Source organism: Bacillus rossius, chromosome 6 (assembly GCF_032445375.1).
Source record: "Bacillus rossius redtenbacheri isolate Brsri chromosome 6, Brsri_v3, whole genome shotgun sequence".
NCBI classification, from domain to species: Eukaryota; Metazoa; Arthropoda; class Insecta; order Phasmatodea; family Bacillidae; genus Bacillus; species Bacillus rossius.
The window spans coordinates 66,972,191-66,993,292 of record NC_086334.1 but is presented as its reverse complement, the minus strand read 5'-3'; the positions used below and the strand labels follow the sequence as shown (position 1 = coordinate 66,993,292).

The following is a 21,102-nucleotide window of genomic DNA, read 5'->3' as shown; positions in this document are numbered from 1 at the left end:
GTTGTAAGATAAATGGCGCACAGAGGGATGCTGTCCCCAGTAAACGGGGCTGGCGGCAGATAGCGAGATGGTCAGACCTGTGGCCGGCTCGCCCGGGGCAGCAGCGCGGTGCATGACGGTCCAGTTCGCGGCGGCCTTGGCTCTGTTACCTGCCCCCCGCCTTAGGGGGGGGGGGGGGCAGTCTTTCCACGCCGCGAGAATCAGACGCCACTCCAGACGCCGCCTCCGGACAATCCAGCCGGCAGCCTCCTGGCACCAGAGACCCTTCACAGGTAGGCCGCGCCGCAGCACACGCTTCACTTTACTGTTTCGTGTTTGCCTTGTCACTACAGACTACTCTGCCAATACATATCTTTTATTTCATAAAATCATTTTTTTTTAAAATCTACCATGCCAGATTTTAATTTCAGTTAATATCTTAAGTAGCTTGGCTTCTGGGTTGTAGCCGAGTACTTGGCGATAAATTTATCGCTGAATTTATCGCCAAGGACACGGCTACAACCTTAGAAGCCAAGCTACTCCAGACATTGGCCGTGAAAGCCTGCGAAAATTATTCAGTTAATAACTTTACTGACATCTCAATGATTACTGGATGATTTCAAATCTTTGTTTTGGAGGAATCATTATTTTTTAATTATTATATTATAGGAAACTAGGTGATATGCTAATGTATGACACTTGCGTATAATATATTCCTTCTTCCACAAATATCACTGTCGAAATCGTTCTGTAAATATTGAAAGCAAATTTTTTAATTCCTGAAATTAGAGATGTTAAGAAAATTAATTTTGTATGTTTTCAGTTTGACACATTAATATAATCATGATAGAATTTTAAAAAATGACATTTACTATACTGAATCGTGTATTATATTCTCATGACTACCACAATTGTCATAATAAAATATTTTAAAATTAGTATAAAGATCATATATATTAATTTTTATACATATTATTATGTGACGTAAATTGTGGCAGGTTATTAATTACATTCGAAGATAAATAATGGGTATATCTTTATCACCAATTGCTGACTTTTAACGATATTATCTCTACGAATACTTTAAGAATCCCACCTTAAAAGGGATATTCTTTGTTAAATGAACGTTAGCGTGTACACTCTCAGCCAGAAACCACGTGTCCTTCCGCAACTCATAGTTCAGTCTACGAGAAGACGCTGATGCATGTGGAACACTTTAAACTTGTCTATTAGACCAACCAGTAAAAGGTATATAAAATCCAAAATTTACGCAAAAAATTTTAAAATTTTTTTAATGTATACAAAGCTGCAGTGAAATACATACTGCTTACAAAACATAACTCAAAAATGTGGTCCTCAGAGGAAATAAAACTTTAAAAGCATTAATTTAAAAAAAAAATTTCATTAGTACCAGCTACATTTCGTAAGTATGACAGTATATAAGTTTTATATTTGATTGCATAAATAAATAAAATAGATGATTCTGGATTTAAAGGTATGCTCCTCATTTGATGGAAAAAGAGAAAAAGGAGAAAAAAATGACAGTGAACATAAGCCCGGAAATTTTTTGATCTTTTGTTCGAGCCACCGCCTTGTACGCGGAAAAACACCGGAGTCATGCTATATGGAAAGTCGTATTTGCAAGGCCCACCACTGAATATACCAGAACCTGTAACATGCGAACAGTGTACAATGCGTTAGTTCCCCCATACGACAGCAGCATGTAAATGTTCCTACGGCGCCTGCGGCCGGCCCGAGGAATATTGAATTGTGACGTCACGGCGGAAATAATGTATGACCTTGACCTTTAACACTGACCTTCATCCTTCAAAATTTGCTAAAATTTGGCAAAAAAATTGTCAAAATTTGCCGAAATTTGTCAAAAATTATGCCGAATTCACAACAATATCCACGTTTTAGGAAAAAAATATTCTGCCAAGAAAATCTCCAAAAAATCAGAAAAACAAAAATGTCCCTATTTCGAGGGAAAATATTTCGTTTTTAGTCCAAAAAAAGTCAACAAATTGAAAATTCCATAAATTGGCTTAATTTGCCCACCAGAAAGCTGCACTAAGCCGCTGAGGTCATGACAATTAGGATGCCATGACCGCCAATTTGAATTGATACGTAACCGTTGAAATTATTATTTCGTTCACTTTTGTCATCAGAAAAAAAATTGGAAAATTTGTTTGAATTAAAAATAATATATAATGAATCAAATTTTAATAAAAACATACTTAAGTCATGGAGTCTATGTGGGTAAAAATACAAATGGCGATGGATCCTTCTTCCACGGAAGCCACTAACAGACTGACCTCCCACCATCAATGCCAAAGTATAGGTATTCATCTCCAGATATTATGTCGTAACGTCCGCCATCTTGTGTTCGTCTGATGGAGGCAGCCATATAGTTTTCGTCTGCTAGAGGGCGCTACTGCCATGGTATTTTCATTTTTTCCCAGCTAGAGTGCAGTAATCGTTAATTGGCAGGGCGCCCGCTATCTTGTCGGCCGTCTTAACCGCCATCTTGACAATTAGTACATTTTTAACTAGAAATTCGGGAAAAAATCTAAACTTCACTTTAAAAATCTAAAATTAATGTAATGATGTATTTGATTGATTCCTATCCTTAGTTTGATATTTGATCGATGCAAAACCATAAAAAATTAATTTTAATAAATATGGTGGAAAGTCTTAAAATATGCTTAAATTCCTCATCTATCAGCCTCAAGTAAGCCGATTATGACATATTAACTGTCTTTTGAAGCCCAGACTGGTGGAGATAAAGACTGTTGGAGCCAATGACTGTTGGAGCCAATGACTTTTGGAGCCAATGACGTTGAAGCCAAAGATTGTTGGAGCCAATTACATTTGGAGGCATTGTATCCTACCGCATCGTGCGACGATTCGCATACTACTGATGATTCTGTATTTATATGACTGTAGTGGTTCGGAGACATCTGGTCTATAGTCTGACACTGTGCATGGCCTGGCCTCTTAGTCCGAAGGTACTTGGCCTATACCTAAGCCTATCACTGTACGAGACCTGGTTGGAATGCATGCAAAGTACCTAAAAATTAGACTTCCATTGTACGCATAGCGACAACGCCTTTATTTCGTCGGACAGGTATCATCTATAGAGTCCATTTTTATAGAGACAAAGATTAATGAACTCCACAAAATGTAATAAAAGTCAGAAATTTTAACTTATTTTAAGTTTTATACACTGTTATCACTGAACGAGAATCGAACCAAGGACGAGAAACAATCGAGTCAGTCATTATGTTAATGATCAATTTTTGATGATTTTTAGAATTTTTCTGAATTACTATCTGAATGATTACAAATCTCCAATATGGTGGTTAAGACGACCGACAAGATGGCGGGCGCCCTGGCAATAAATGATTACTGCACTCCAGCTGGTAAAAATTAAACTAGTATGGTGGTAGTGCTCTCTTGCAGACGATAAAAACATGGCGGCCTCCAGCAGACGAAATCAAGATGGCGGACGACGCAATACTAGCTGGCGCTTTACATACCTTGGCATTAGTAGTGGGAGGTCAGTCTGTCGGAGGCTTCCATGGAGGAAGAATATGTTGCCATTTTAATTTTTGCCCCCACCAGAGTCGTACTGAAGACTCCATGACGTATGTTTTTAATTAAAATCTTAATAAAATATGATTAATTCATTTTTTTATAAATTTTAAAAAAGTTTCCAATTTTTTTATAACAATTACGTATTTTCAAGTTGGCGGCCGTGTATTCATAATCCCAGATGGTGGAATGTTTTAAATTAAAAAATTTCAAATTATTTGTTATAAATTTAAAAAAAAATAGATTTTCTAGTATAAAAAATGTGTTTTTTTTAATATGGCGAAATTAACGATAATTTTCAAGTCAATGCCTTTTTTTGGGAGTAAAAACATAATATTTTCCCTCGAAATAGGGACATTTTTGTTTTTCCCTAAAACATGGAAATGTTGTCGAATTGTGGTGAATTTTTGATAAACCTTGGCACATGTTAAGTTTTTTTGGCCAATTTGAAGGTCAATGTCAAGGTAGTGCAAAATTGATTCCGTGACGTCACAATCCAAGATGGCGGATTTGTACTCAATCCTCGGGTTGGCACCAGGCGCCGTAGGAACATTTTCATACTACAAACAACATTCCACGTAACAGGACTCCAGTGTATCTCAGAGTACACTGTAGCAGTTAAATTTGTAAACAGAAGCAGATCCAGACCTATGGACAATGAAATTTCTGCCTCAACTAGATGTCTGTCAAGTACACGTAACCACGTTTCGGTTAGTCTTTTAGATACAAACTTTATAAGGCATCTGTGTCGAATGAAGCTCCATGAAATTTGATTTTTATTTCCATTTATTTGTTGTATTTACCTATCTTTGACTTTACGCGCATATAGAAGCAGGGAGGTCTGTCAAGTCAGATGTCTACAAAAAAGTAGGGATATTTGGGACGTACTGAGAGCAGGTTACATTAAGCACGATTTCATGACAAAACTATGCATAAATCTTAATTCTGCTTTATAAATGACTTTTAAAGCATGACACGTAACGTTGTCACTTTGTCACACTTCCTTACCGCAAAAATAGTAATATTTTGCAAATATATAATTTTTATTTTTTAATAAAGGGTAGGCGCGTGCAGAAATGCGTGGTGATAACAGCTGTTCCATTCCACACGGGAAATAAGAGGCACGCAATGGCTGTCATAATGCCTGTGTTATTTCTCTCGTGTCCTTGGCTAGCGAGATAATCACGAGCGTTTTTTCCTGGAGCGAGACGGGAGTGGTGCTTGCTGTGGTCAAATATTGTAGAAGAACAATATAGGAAACTAAGGCCATTTAACATGGCGAGCGCTGGCGACACATGACTGCAGTGATCCTAGCGGCTTGACCTGCAGAACTCCCGCGAAATTCAAATTTCCGTGTATTATAATAGGCAATTTCGGCTCATTTTTTCTCTCGTCTTTTGAAAACTTGTTGTCATTGCGAAATGAATTTACCATCCTAGTATTTGTTTTAAAACAGTGTTTCATAAAAAGAACACGTTTTTTTATAACCTACAAAGATTTATTGATTATAAAATCTGAAAAAAGATGTCATTTCAAACATAACAGACAAACTAAAGGACACAGATGAGACAGCATTTAACAATTGAATATACACTACTAGCTGCAGTACCCGGCTTTTCCCGGGCTGAACACCGGGTGATATATTGTCCGCGAGTTACAGCAAAATTGATAGCGATATGTCCAGTGTGGTGGACATTAAGAAATGACACATAATTACTGTTTGTGTATCTGTGACCTATGGTTTTCTGTTTACCCATGGCGATCGGTTGAAAGGTTTAGAAGTTGATGCGCTACAGCGTCATCTAGCGGCGAGTTATAAAAAAAATGGATAGCATAAAAACCTTCTCCATGATAAAAACACTTCGATGTGCCAACTTTCATGGCGATCGGTCAAACGGTGTAAGAGTTTATCGACGTCATACATGCCAACATCAAATTATATATATTCTTATCTTTCGAAATTTTAGGGCTTTCACTTTTGTGGAAAGTGGATGTTCAGGACCTCGAATTGTTTGGAACACTCCATCTCGAAAGAATATATATTTGAAATTCCTGAAATTGTCGAAATTTTGGGGCTTTGTTCCCAGAGGGGGGCAGTGGGTTCGCGGACCCTGAATGGCTCGAAATCACTTAAAATCGAAAGAGAAAGATTTTTAAAAAATTTTTAACTTTCGAAATTTTGGAGCTTTAACCACCTGTGGGAGGAAGGGGGGGGGGGGGGTTATGTTGAGGACCCCGAATGGCTCGGAAACACTCCAAATCGAAAGAAATATAAAGGAATATAAGAATGTTGGCATTTACTGTACTACTATCTACCATAATAACTATATTGACAAATAGAAAGCTTATTACCTACCTATGAATAATTATCTAAATAAATTAATAAATAACTGTATGTTTAAGAATTTACGTACATACATAATATTAAACTTCAAACTATACACACCAAAAAAAACTAAGAATGTTTGTGAAACTATTTTTTATTTTTCATAATGTTTAAAACATTTGTAGGATTTGTTTATATGTATAACTGTGGTGGCAATATTCCGCTTATCCAAAGGAGTATAGAAATTAATAGAGGTATCACTCCCTGTACACACCACAAATCTTTGAATTAAGTGAAAAAAAAAAAAAAAAAACATAGTCCAAAATTAAACAAAAAGTATAAATAACAACTAATTTGACAAAAAAATGTATACAACTGGAATGACAATGTTAACATCCACCTGAAATTTAATATAAGTAGGAAGGTAAGAATATATGTTTAAGAAATTAAATGAAATTTAAAACATACATAAATAAAATTATCTCCCACTCAACCAAACATAATGTTTAATATGAAATAAAGGAAGATGGCAATTACACGTAACTATTCTAATTAATAAAAAAAAATTAACTTTCCTGAAATAGTAAAATTCAAATTTTTCAACACTATATTACATAATTGATAAATATTTCTGGTCTTCGGTCTCAGCAGCCCTAAGACTCTTGACGCTCAGCAGATAAATTATTAACACTAAACCAAACTCCTTGCAAATAAGTAGGTACTGTAAAAAAATAACAATATTAACAAATAGAAAATATTAGTAGGCCATACCAACCTATGAATAAATTTCGAAGAAATTTATAAGTTTAAGAATTTATGTACCTACATAAAATTAAACTTGAAACTATCCACACAATAAAATCCTAAGAATGTTAGTGAATCTATTTTTTTTTATTTGTCATAATACCTAAAATACGTATGTTTCCAAAATGAAACAAAGTATAAATAATGACCAATTTGACAAAAAAATTGTAAAACTCGAATGACATTGAAAACATACATCTGAAATTTAAAAGAATTATGAGTGCCCTAGGTAGGGAGAAAAAATATATATAAAAGAAATTAAATCAAAAAAATGGGTGCGTGTACTTAGGTACGCGCATGAGAAGTTATAGCCTACTTCTTTGGCAGCATTAAAAAATTGTTTTTAATTGCATGCAAAAATATTGCGTGGAGTCCCTCCGCGTGGAAGAAGTGAAACTTCGTAACGTGGAAATGAAAATAGGAAGGGGTAGAAATTGATTTTTAGTGAAATCATATTGTATCAAATCAAACTAAAAATATAAAGTAAATAAATTTGTATTGATTCATAGATTGATCTTCAGAGAGAGAGAGAGAGAGAGAGACCTATTGAATGTCTATAAAACTAACTTTTTTATGAGAGCAGATTTTCATGAAATAAATCATGAAATCATTCAACAATAAAAGCTGTTTATTTAACTAAGCGGACGGGTTCGCCCCAAGGAGAAAATTGACGCGGCGAGACCTCGTGGACATAGAGAAATGACACATACTCACTATGTATGTGTCTATGAAACATGACTTTTTTCTGCAATTTAAATTTTAATATACAAAAACGGTATTGAAAATTGAAACAAATATGACGACACTACAAACTGTCAAGATCTTTATTTTTTTATTACTTTCTACTTAGTTCCTTACAATAGCAAAACGTAACGTAATGGCTTGAAAGCTATTGCTCGGCAGACATAGAGGAATGACACTAACAGTTTGTATATCTATGACACACATTACATAAAATAAAGATATATTTTTTTAACCCGTTTAAAATTTATTTTTTTAGACAAAAGATAGCCTATGTCCATCCCCAGGATATAATCTATCTCCTTGCCAAATTTCATTACGATACGTTCAGCCGTTCAGCCGGTAAAAGGTAACAAATAAACAGATAAACAGACAGACAGACAGACAGACAGACAGACAGAGATACTTTCACATTTATAATATTAGTAAGGATATCGTTTAATTCGTAAATATTCCGCGAAAAAATTAAAAACCGGTAATTTCCTAAGTAAGAGTTCATCTGGGAAAAAAAAGTAAAAAAAAAAAAAAAGAGATACTTGTTCCAGAAACGAAAGTGAGAATTTTCAATATCGCTAGTTTTACCTAACCGTTTACAAAACTTAAAGTAACTTAAATGTAGCTAACACAATGTAAGAAACTGTTCAAAAAAATTTACAGTATAAAAATGTAGCTAACCTAACCAACTATTTTAGTTTTTTTTTTTAATGTAGCAAACAAAATTTTCACAACTGTTGAAATCTATACTAATATTATAAAGCTGAAGAGTTGTTTGCTTGTTTGTTTGTTTGAACGCGCTAATCTCAGGAACCACTGGTCCGATTTGAAAAATTCTTTCAGTGTTGGATAGTACATTTATCGAGGAAGGCTATATGCTATATTATATTATCAATGACATTAGGGATCCTTACTAAAAGTCCAATTTAGAATCAAATGAGATGGAGGGGGTTAGATACAACATGCAGTACACGTACGAAGTGTGTGTTGACAATGCCGCAGGCGCTAGAAGTTTATTTCCTATTGCCTATTAATATTGTTGCCACGCACTAAAGGCCTTATCATTCTTAATTTTCCCATAGAAGTAAAAAACACCAGTGTGATATTAACAACGAAGCAATCAGTACCCTCATAAGAGTTCAATTAGTATTTAAATACTTTTTATCACCTTAAATCGTAAACCTAAACTATTGTTTTTTCCTCTCTCTGTGTTTAATTTGTTTTTTATTGCCCTTTTTTTCAAGTGTATATATTTTACAGACTTAAACTTCACAGTAATGTTCCTTATGTTACGCAGGATGACATTTTCCGGAAATTAGATCCCATGGGTGGTTAAAACCAGGCAACAGTGGGTACTTTGTCTGCATGAGAACAGGATTTTGCATTGTTCATGCCTTCGGGGTCTCCATGGCAACGGGCATCGCGTGGCAGTGGCGTACCCACAAGGAGGGGCATGTATAATGAGCGGCGCAAGAGTGATCTGCCTGTAGACTGCCGTAGCGAAGTACGGGTACATCAGTTGTACGTTGCATGCACGAGTCGGGAAACCATCGGTGCTATTCATTTTCTCTCCGGTACATTATACAGCATTGTAATAAATTTTTCACTGATTTTTTTTTATTTACCATTTCTGTAAATGGGAGATGTGGCTTAATTTTTTTCCATTAGTATAGCCGTGCGAAGCCGGGTCGGGCAGCTACTAAGTAAATACTGATGAACTCTTGAAATATAGCAGTTATGTACAGTAGTCATTAAATATAATTAGATTAACTAAAAAATACAATTTTTAAAATTTTTTTGAATATTTTTCAAACAAGCATCTACTTAAAAAAACATAAAATATCTTAAAAATTCTTTTAAAATTGGTTTACATTGCAACAAAAAAAATTAAGAGCACAATGTTGTAGATATGTAATCATAATATCTTTCTTTAAACATTTTGGTTATCTAATTTGTTTTAGTTTCCATAGTGATTCTGTATAGTTAAAACAATGGGAAGGGAATTGCTTAAAACAATTTGACAAACCCTTACCTCTTAACATTTTTAACATTAAAAAATTGAACATACATTACCTCACGTTTTTTACTCTCATGTTCCACTTGTAACTCTGTTTGACCTACAGGATTTGAGTTAGGTACCTGTGTCTGCTAGTAGCCTAGTCATAAGGGCTGAGTTTGAACTGAACGTTTCAAGTGTAAAACCTAATATGGTATAAATAAATTATCGTAGACCACAGGGTAGTTTAAAAAGTAGCTATCTTGGCAGCACCCCTTATGGGCACATAAATTACCTTTAGAGTTTGCGGATTTAGCCAAGTTAAGAATGCAAGGAAGTATGAAGATTTGAAGTGTGATTTATCCCAAACTATTAGAAATTTAAAAACGCATTTTTAACGGTAAACTCAGGGACGTGTCTAGAATGCAGGGAACGTAGTTTCCTTTCCTTTTTTTATTTCGTCAGGAGTCTCCCTGTCCGAATGTTACCCAATTTACAGGATTTGTGTTGTACCCAGCCTAACCTAACCAACCATTCAGATAAACTACAGTATATACTGTAAATGTAGCAAACCTAACCAAATGTTCAAAGATTTAAAAATTAACATACATTTGTTCTTACCCTTGTGATGTAAGGTTAGGGTTTCGCAAATCCTCTTTCTTGAAATGGTCAGAGCAAATGCGTCTGGATTTAAAATGACCAGGTCCATTCTTTCTGAGCACAATATCCAAGTCACGTCGCTTGCATTTCAACACCCACTGTTTGTACCTTGAGAAATATTAAGAAGATTATTCAGTAACTAATCCTACAGTATAACAATATTTGGTATACTTATCAATAAGTGAAATTTTTTAAACCATACAAAGGTTATCATGGTTATGAAGTTGTGGAGTGGGTTACTTACAGTGTTTCGTCCTTCGGAAATCTAAAAAATTACTACGAACAGTTAGCAACATCGTAATTGTTGCAACCAAACATTGACAAATTTTTCCAGCCATAATAAATTACAACTACTGAAGAAAACTTTTAAAAAATGTGAAATAAAAATCTCTAAAATAACATTGTCCCAAATGCGCTTACGATGTAGGACCAGGCCATGCCATTAGAATGCGCTGCACAACGTGTCGCCCATTTTTTTTGGCGACTTTCCTATATTGTTCTTATACAATATTTACTGTGATGCATTCGTTTCTTACACTGTTATAGCAAAATTATTTATTAGGGGTTAGCAATTTTATACGGTAAATTAGCGACTTTTCTCTACGGCTATGTTGCATTTCAAATAATGCTACAAATTTCATCACCAAATACTTAGTTTTCTTTATTTTCTAACGGTTTGGTCGGTGTTATTTTCAACACAGTGAAAAAAAGGGGGGTTGTCTGTAAAGTCGGTTTACGGACAATAATTTTACGTGATAACGTCATAAGAAAACATGATGGAAAATTGCATACTTTTTAATTTTCAAATATTATTTACAGTTTTTGCAAATTTATTTTAAATAAATTGTTTAAATATAATCACGAACAATTAGTTAAAAAGCCCGGCTCAACCTTTTTGATATTATAGATGTTCTCGCACGGTGGTTGACCGGTTCTTGCACGCTCGGCTCAAGTGGAACGTGACAATTTTTCGTGCATGCAGCTGGCGTTCATCGATTTATAAGACGTTATCACGTCAAAAAAAATTTCATATTTTTAAGTTAATTTTTTTTACAAATCGGTAAAATTGTCTTTGGTTTCCATTTGAAAATGTTACTAAACTCGCGAAACGAAAGATAGGTGCGAGCGAGACCAGGCGGCGAGTGTGTTCATGCACGCGCCAAGCAGTTGCGTGCGGCTGAATGTCGAGGTCCAAGGCCAGCCGAGCCCGCATCGGACCAGCGTGACGTCACTGGACCGGCGGACCCTGGCGCTCGAGGTCTCACAGCCCGGAGGCGCTAAGGGCGGCCCCAGCCCGCGCACAGCACGCCTCGCCGCCCCTACGCGCCGGGAGACCTAGGATGCACGTCAAGTTCTGCCATTCGCAATTACACCCGAACCATTCACCTTCGGCCAACTTCGGGAATTGTTTTATTTTTGCGCAGGAAAAATGAATTCAAATGTTAAAAGTGGTCGGTTAGGTTAGCTACATTAAAACACTTTAAAACACTATGGACGGTTAGTTAGGTTAGTATAGCTACATTAAAATAAACAGCGAAATATATATATATATATATATATATATATAAACCCGAGGTTGGCCGAAGGTGAATTGTTCGGGTGTAATCGGGAATGGCAGAACTTTATGTGCACCTTAGGCTTCCCTTACGCGGCCGACACCCGACTGCAGAGCACTGTTTTCTTCGCCGAAATGCGTCTGTCCGGGGTTTATCAGTAAATCCAAACGTTTTATAGACGCATACGTATTTAATACTAGCCATTCCGGCAAATTTGTTCGCTGGAACAGTTTCAGAGCTAACGCAGAGAACTATTACGTATGCCCTTGCGTAAACAATGTAATTTTTGAGATGAAAATTTACGAAATATCGTATTAACATGCTAAATTTTGTCAAACTTAATTTATAGTTAATGCATGATTGTGTAACAAATTAGCAGACCAACGTTTTTAAGTTGTTTTTTGGCCTCGGTATAACATTTTGTAACCACATCTACTAGTATGGAAACTAGTAATCCTTTAGTTTATTTTAAGGACGCTTGTAAAGACAATAAGGGTTCCATGCACGTCTCTGAAACACTTCATCGCTGCGTACAAAATGTTTCATTCGCAAAAAATACATGTTTAATAATTGCTTTAGCTCTCAGAAATAAGGAAATATATATTTTTAATAAAACTGTTTTGGAGAAAATGTTCTGTATGGGGTACTATTATAAAAAAAACTGAATGAATTAGCTATTTTCATTATTTAGGACTCAAATATGATATCCTTTCAATTTTTTGATACTTTTATATTTGTTTGTTCGGCCACAATTTGAAAAATAGTAAACAGATTTTGAAGATTTTTTAATTATTCAGGAATTAAGCTTAATTAATCAATAGCGAACATTTCATTACAAATTGATAACCCTTAAAGATGAAAAAAATGAAACTTTTTTAAATAAAATCTCTTGTATCAGAATATATTTAAGCGGGAGGCTAAAAATTCAGTACGAAAACATCCGTACTCTGATTATTTCATTTTTTTAAATTTTGACTCATAAGACACAAAACTCATACGAATAAGTGGTTGAGTAACATTTGACTGAAACTTGTGATGGCAACGCTAAAAGGATTTTGCTACCTGAAAGTAGAGTACTTGAAAGATAGTCACGAATTAAAGTTTTTTATTTTCACGTGGAAATTATCGAATTGATTCGCTAGAGTCGATGACAGTAGATATCCGTTGGGTGGCCTCAGAGAAGTAGGCCTACTCTCGTTACTGGTGCCATGCTTTGAAACCATAGAGTAACAGTGACATCGACTGACTTTCATATTCCACGAATGACTCCTCCATTGAATAACGATTTGCCAGTAGGAATGTCAACATTGACTGATGTAAATATTGCCAAATGCGCGTATTTACATTTCGTATTGCAAGTGATCAATAGTTATGTTAAAATAATCTATAGTAATTATAAAAACTGTTTAAGGTTAAAAGGGTGTACATTGAATGAAACTTTCAAAAATAAACTAATTGGAAACAGCTACTTTATTATTAAGAACTCAAAAATTTTGAATTTAACTTTTTGATTGCTTGTTTGTTCGTTTGTTCCAGCATCAATCAATAACTACTTCACTGATTTTGATGAATTATTTTTATTTGTAAGGTATTTGGCCAATTTATCACTATGGTTATTTATAATAAAGAAATCTACACTTAAGGAGGTGAAAAGGGCATTAATATAGCTTTGGGACAAACAATAGTAGTATATAATAAGGGCTTCTGGTACAGGGTCCAGGGCTTGGTGTTGTGGTGTCCGCCATCTTGGATTATGACGTCACTGGGATCTATTGGATGACCTAGACACCGGCGGCCATATTGAATACGCCATTTTTGATTATGTCATCGCCGTTATTATATTTTCTCGAACATTCCGCCACTTTGAATTATGATTTCACCATTGCAATTTCTGTTACGGCCGCCATCTTGAAAATTTTTATTTACTATCTGATGTAATTGAAAAAAATATAAAATTTATTAAAAATTAATAAATCAAATTTTTATAAAAAAATATTATAAACGCACTTACGTCATGGAGATTGGAGTACTCGGTTCGAACCCGGTGAGAGCAAAAATATAAAAATTGACGACCGATCTTTCCTCCACGTATGCCGCCAACAGACTGACCTCCCACGACTAATGCGAAGATAGATATCATCAGCTAGTATGATGTAATGTCCGCCATCTTGTTTTCGTCTGCTGGAGTCCACCATGCTAGTTTAATTTTTACCTGCTAGAGTGCAGTAATCATGTGTTATTACTGTGGCAACCAACAACTTGATATTTGGACGCCATCTTAAAATTGTGTAACTATTGAACTATAAATTCAGAGAAAATTCTAAAATTCACCAAAAATATTTGCAATCAATTTACTGATTGATTCGAGCGATTCCTGTTTTTGGTTAGATCCCTGGCCGATGCAAACAATTTTAATTTTATGTAAAATATAATCATTTCAATAAATCATGTTCAAAATCTTAAAAGAGGCTAATAATCCCCTACTACCTGCCTCCAGCAAGCTTTTATGACCGCCATCTTGGAAATTTGTATTTATTGATCTATAAATTTGTAAAAAAAATTTCAAATTCATCAAAAAAATCACTTATTAATTTACATATTGAATAGATACTTGGTTCAATTCTTGGGCAATGCACAAAATGAAGTAATTTGTTTTAAAATACCACAAAAGTGACAGATTCGATAAATAAAACACAAGTACTTTTAAAAACAAAAATTTTATTATATAAATTCTACACTACTACAAGTTAGAGGTGGGTTGCAGAGTATCAATCTGCTACTTTGTAATTGATACACACCTATTTCAAGTTTTGCAAACGAGTACACTATTCAAGTATCAAGTACTTCAATATCAGTTTAGAATTTACCTGGAACAACACCACGGCCAAAGTGCGCAGAACCCGATCGCAGATGACGGTCACTTGGGCGGAGTTTGTGAAAGGGGAGGGAGCGGCACGACGAATAAGGGATAAAGAAGGGAAAGAATGCAGGGGAGGCGGAAGCCTAAGATGTACATCAAGTTCTGTCCCTGCCCGAACACGCCCGAATATTCACCTTCGGCCAACCTCGGGTTTATTTATATATATATTTTTCTCTGTTTATTTTAATGTAGCTATACTAACCTAACCAACCGTACATAGTGTTCGAAAGTGTTTTAATGTAGCTAAACTAACCGACCACTTTTAATATTTGAATTCATTTTTCCTGCGCAAAAATAAAACAAATCCCGAGGTTGGCCGAAGGTGAATATTCGGGCGTGTTCGGGCAGGGACAGAGCTTGATGTACATCTTAGGCTTCTCATCAAAGTACGTTTAGTGCGCAGTGCGTGCTCCTTGCAAAGATTGAAGACTCCGATTACGAAAGGCGTGGAAAGAGAACACCAATATCTTTTTTCGACTACGAAAAATGTAGAATTAGAAAACTGATACCTTTTTACGAAGAACGTGGAAAGAGAAAACTGATGTCTTTTTACGCTGGTGATGACGGAACGGAGGATGTGTAACCTGTAACGAGAATGCTGATACCTTGTTGCTTCCTGGGACCGCTACTGCTGTAGCTGATACAGAAGTATCAGATACTTGTAACCAGTACATTACTGTATCAGTTACAGGTTTTAACAGATACCGAAAATTGCTGTAACAACCCACCTCTACTACAAGTACAAAAAAAAGACAAATTACCAAAGTGTTGAGCATTTCTCGATTTCTGCATCTGCTACCCACGAATTAAAGCAAGGTTAAAATCCCCACCACTTGACGAAGGATCGTCCATTTCTTTGTTTTATAATCTTCTCCACCAAGGATGTATCGGGATACAATGTAGGCTGAATCGCTTCGGCGTAGAAGCCGCCACGAATAGGCTTGTGGACCAACTCTTCAAGGTAGTAGGTACTAGGCTCTGATTCACGAACATGTGTCACACGGAAAATTTCTGGACTCCAGGTCGCAGTGAAACCTTTCTCGAAGATGCCTTTCTGCTTGGATATTAGCACAATTTCACCGACGTTAGCTTTAATCTTTCGTGGATCTTTCTTCTTTGTGTTGGAAAACACAGTTCTAAGCAAGTGATCATCCTTTACGTCTTTAGGCTGCATTTTTTGGGTAGAATGAAATGTGGATTTGTATTCGCTTTTTGTTTGGAAAGATGTCAAGCCACTTATATTTTCTGTTAGCTGTGAACTGTTGCCACATATTGGAACGCAAAGTTCTGTTAAACCTTTCGACAATGGAGGCTTTGACATTAATAAATGTAGAGTAGTGTTTTATGTCATATTTCTTCATCAAAGCCTTAAAGGTTTCATTGTAGAATTCTTTACCAAATTCCGTTTGCAGGTGCGACGGTACAGTACCATCCCGCAAAATATTGTTCATGGCCTTGGCTACTTCATTTGCAGTCTTTGATTTTACAGGTATAGCCCAAGCGAACTTGCTATACACATCGATGACTATCCACATTTACTTTAAACCTCTATTGAATCGGGAATATGGTATCATCTCAACAAGGTACGCCTGGAATTAATCATCAATTACGCGAAGTATGACTTTCCGACGAATGTATTTTCTTCTAGACTTAATAAGACTTATGACCTGGAGTAGGACGAAGGTAAAAATTCCATTCCACCAAGTAAAAAACACTCTCGACGATATGTTACTGCAGAATCCGCGTGGTTTCATTTATGTCGCCGGACCTGAGCAGAAGAAATGGTTGTGCGAGTTGTGTAAAGCACCAGTTGAAATATTTCATCCGCGAACCGACTACGGCTGTCCTTCCCTTCGCAAAATTAGTGCAATATATGACGTGCAGCCACGCGACAAGTTTGAACGAGTATGTACCAGCACACACTCGCAGATAATGCAGAAATGGCACACACAGTGTTAGTAGGAGCCTGCATATATAAAAGGCGTGGACCCGTTAGTGCGTTCAGTTGTCGTTCGACCTGCAAGAAGATGTTTACGTTCCATACTGCTAACGTGTACTTGAACGTAAGCAGTGTCGAGTACAGCTACTGGGATGCCTGGTATCTACGTACATATACGGAAACCTGTGATGGAGGGGCTCAGCATTGGCGGTTTGCGCACTTTCCTGTGTTCTACGAACCGACTCAGCAGCTGTTAGACTGTTGCGAACCTGGAAACTGTGCCGTCTATCACATGAGACCACACACAATCCTTCCTGCTAGCATCGCTGAGGTAGTCGCCTCGTCTGCACGTGCAACACCAAACATGAGCGTGTTGTAACCTGATGCGACCTGTGATGCTTCTACGCAGACGTCCAAACGACGTGCGTCTCGTCGTCGATGTTCAGGCACTGTCCGAAAGCCCAGGCGCAGCCGTGGTCACAGACGTCATTGATCATGTCTCACCAGAGTTGTCGTTGGAGCAGGAGGTGAGCAGTTGGAAACCCGTGTTCCTGAACCTGTGACCTGCGAACCAATTGTAACCGGAGTCGACGAGCTAGTTCTAACCGGAGCCAACGAGACAGTTCGTGCAGCATTTAAGACTTTGCTTGCGAAAATGCTTAACTCCTTAACCTAATATGCATTTGTGTAATTATTCCTAAATAAATGTGTAAAACTTGAACTTGTGTGTTTTTATTGCTACTATTTTAAGGTACCTAAAATAATTAATATATAAATACAGTCAATATTTTGACTCAGGTAGTATACCAGTAGACCACGGGTATATAGCAGGGTTCAGACGATTGGACCCTCAGTTCACCTCTGGCCGCGGTGCAGTACGGACCGGCTCTCTTCAGTAAGTTTCGAGAGATTTAGTTACTGTTCTAATTTCACCTTGATGAACGATCTATCATCAACATCGCGGGCCCTAATGACACCGACGATGACAACAGCGACTACCGCAACAGCGGAGAGCTCAATGGCTGCGGTGTCGACAGCTGCGGAGATCCTGACGTCATGGTACCATCAACTGCAGATATTACGGCACAATCTGTGATACCAGTACCAGCTGAAGTATCGACATCAACATTGTAGACTTCAACGAATGAGGAACGTTCCTCGCGACAGTGCAAATACTGTGGTGCATCATTCACTAGCACTTCAAGTGCGCGCAGACATGAAAGAAGCGGGTGTCGGAATAATGCTCAAAGAATACTATTTCCGTGCATCAAGTGCAATAAACTTATTCCACGTATCGAAAGCTTACATCGTCATTATAAAATATGCTTAGGGGTTTGTGGTTTTGACTCATGTGTTGTACCAGCCAATGGGAGTATATAAAAGTGAGACCCAGTCGATGAGAACTTCTGTCCGTCTCTGGCTGTAGAGCTGTGCGGATCGGATAGTTAAATTTCTACAACATAATAGAGCAGTATCTAGCTATTCTTGAGAACTCGATGGCATCATTACCATTATTAACACCGACCTGGATGTAAGACCTACCATCATCAGTGCAGAGCACGATGACAACGTCGTCAACAGCTACACCTGCTCTCTCAGCACAGCAGGAGATTTCGACGCGTGCAACATCTTCCGCAGAGCAGACCTTGGGGACTTCTGAAGTTAAAATTTCAGCGGTGTTACAATGGTTGTCAAAAGTGCCAGTGACATCGATAAAGGAAGCAGCATCTAACGGTGTTCCATCACCCAACTGTACGTACTGTGACAAAATCAAAGACTTTAAATTACGGGGTTATTTAATACACAATTGTAATATAAACTCAGTTCATCACTATGGAAGATTTAAAAGACACCTCAGGAATAGTGATACGCTGGCTGTGCATTTATTTATCAGAATCAAACTGTATATTCTGTGGCAAAACATTAGCAAATATTCCAAGTGCAAAATAACATGAAATATATCACTGTCCTTTTAATGAAATCTATATTATTCTCTAAGTGAATAATGTGGTGTACCAATTAGTCGGCCTGATAAACTGAAAAGACATTTAAAGTCATGTAAAGGACTTTCTTCGTACTCTAAGAAGACTATTTTAATCGAGAAATGCTAAAGACTTTAGTCATTTGCTTATGTTAGGTTTTGTACTTGTAGTAGTGTAGAATTTATGTAATAAAATTTTTGTTTTTAAGATAACTTGTGGTGTTTGATTTCTGTAACCTGTCACTTTTGTGATATTTTAAATTAAATTACCTTGACCTCATTTTCTGCATTATCCAAGTATCGAACCAAGTATCGATTCAATATACAAATTAATGAATGATTTATTCGATGAATTTAACTTTTGTACCCAAATTTACTAGCCAATAAATACAAATTTCCAAGATAATGGTCATAAAGGCTTAAAAAAGGCTGGTAAAATTTTTGAACATGATTTATTGTGTCACGGGTTATACTAAAATCATAGGAAAGCCCTAACAAGGAGGAAAAAGAACGTTTGCGGGTGGTTCTGAAATTAGCTGCTCAGTAGAAATCATTTCAATAACAATTTATTAACAAACTCAATAACACAAACAAGTATTTCATTGATTCTCAAACTGACATATGACGTAAATAAGCCGGGTCCTTGTGATGTCGAACGGCTGATACATGATCCCACTAGAACACTATACATACGAATTAACACTCTGTGAATAATTATGAAACGTGTAACAATAGCCTTAATTCTGTTGAGGCGTGAGCTCGTCACAGCCTACGACCAGTACGCCGTCAATCTAAACTGCAGATCCTTGAAAGCTACAAAGTGTTAGTCACACTGAACATTCATAACCTTAATAACCAATTCTCTTAACATTAACTCCAGGTACTTAGTCCTTGTACATTGTACTTTACAGGTGGTTATTTCTTTAACCTTATTATAGCACACAACCCTTGGTTAAGATCAACAACACCCACATTATCACAACGTAACATAGCAGGAGACTATGTATATACAATCAGTTTTATGTTTCCATGCCGCCGCTACCACGTGAAGCCCCCTACACATTGCTTCCGTAACACGTAATTCTTATCTTGGTCCTCTTGGTCCTCTGGCGGCAGCAACTCCGTGGCATTTTGACGGTGTACACCGGCGAGCGGAGTCGGAGCAGCGTGGCAGCCTGCCCGCTGATGTCCCAGTTGTTCTGCTCCTCGGTTGACTTGGCGCATGCCCTTTCATACTCGCTGCCTTCCCTGACGAGCTGGAAGAAGAACAGTCTCGTCTATTTGGGGGAAGCCAGCCCAACTTCCGTTTCCGTCCAGATCCGCGCGCAGCCGACGGCGCACGAACTCGTCCGACGACGGCCGACCTCCTGCCGCGGCGTTTGAACGCCCGCGCGCTCACTGTTGCGCGGGTGGTATTCATTGGCAAGTCAGGGGCACTAACCTTTGCATGTGTACGCAGGTACACACGTTACAATTGAAATAATTATCTACATAAAATTAATTTTTTTGTATTATCCAGGGATTGAACCAAGTACAGGAACTGATCTAATCAACCAGTAAATTGATTACAATTTTTTTTTGTGAATTTTGGAATTTTCCCCTAATTTATAGCTAAATAATTACGAATTTCCAAGATGACATACAAATGTCAAGGTGGTGGATGCCACAGTAATAATAAATGATTACTGCACTCGAGCGGGTAAAACTAAAACCAGAGTGGTGGTATCACACTCTAGCAGACGAAAACAATATGGTGGGCTCCAGCAGACGAAAACAAGATGGCGGAAATAACAACATACTAGCTGGTGATATATACCTTGGCATTAGTGGTGTGAGGTTAGTCTGCTGGTGGCTACCTTTGAAGAAGGATATGTCGACGATTTTTTATTTTATTCTTGCTCTTACCAGGTTCAAACCGAGGTCTTCAAGACGTGAGTAGGTACGTTTTTTAAAACAATATTTTATAAAGATTTGATTAATAAAATGTTGTTATACATTTTGAAATTTTTAAAAATTTATTGTAATAATTACGGTTTTTCAAGGTCCGTAACGAAAAGTACAACGATCTAGAATCCAACATGTCAGCCGTAACGAAAAGTGTAACGATGATGTCATACTCATCCAAGATGGCAGGCATAATGAAAAATGCAACATTTATAGAATCCAATATAGAGGCCGTAATTATATGTGCAGCGGTGTTTTTAAAATTTTTTATTAAAATTTAATTATTTTTTTATAAAATTTAAAATTTTTCCCAATTTTTTACATTGTAATTACGGATTTTCAAAATGACGGACATGACGTCTTACTAGCTGCCGATATATATATATATATATATATATATATATATACATACACACACCTTGACATAAGTGGTGGGAGGTCAGTTTGCCGGCGGCTACCATGGTGGTAGGCTCGGTCACCATTTTTTTATATTTTTGCCCTCACTGGGTTCGAACTGAGGACTTGGAGCTCCTTGACGTAAGTGCATTTTTAAAATATTTAAATTATAATTTCAATAATTAATTACTTAATTTATTTTTTAATTTTTATTGAAATCAGATATTATATAAATATTTTAAATATGTCGTAGATAACGTGAATTGCAACGG

General features: G+C 36.8%; 1 protein-coding gene across 1 annotated transcript in view; it reads left to right on the top strand.

Moving 5' to 3' along the window:
- The first annotated feature begins 226 nt into the window (after window positions 1-226).
- Window positions 227-21,102, top strand: part of LOC134533565 (phospholipase B1, membrane-associated-like) — a 104,604-nt gene continuing 83,728 nt past the window's right edge. The window contains exon 1 of the mRNA XM_063371099.1: window positions 227-272. The gene's annotated coding sequence lies outside the window, so the exon portion shown is untranslated. The remainder of the gene's footprint in view (window positions 273-21,102) is intronic.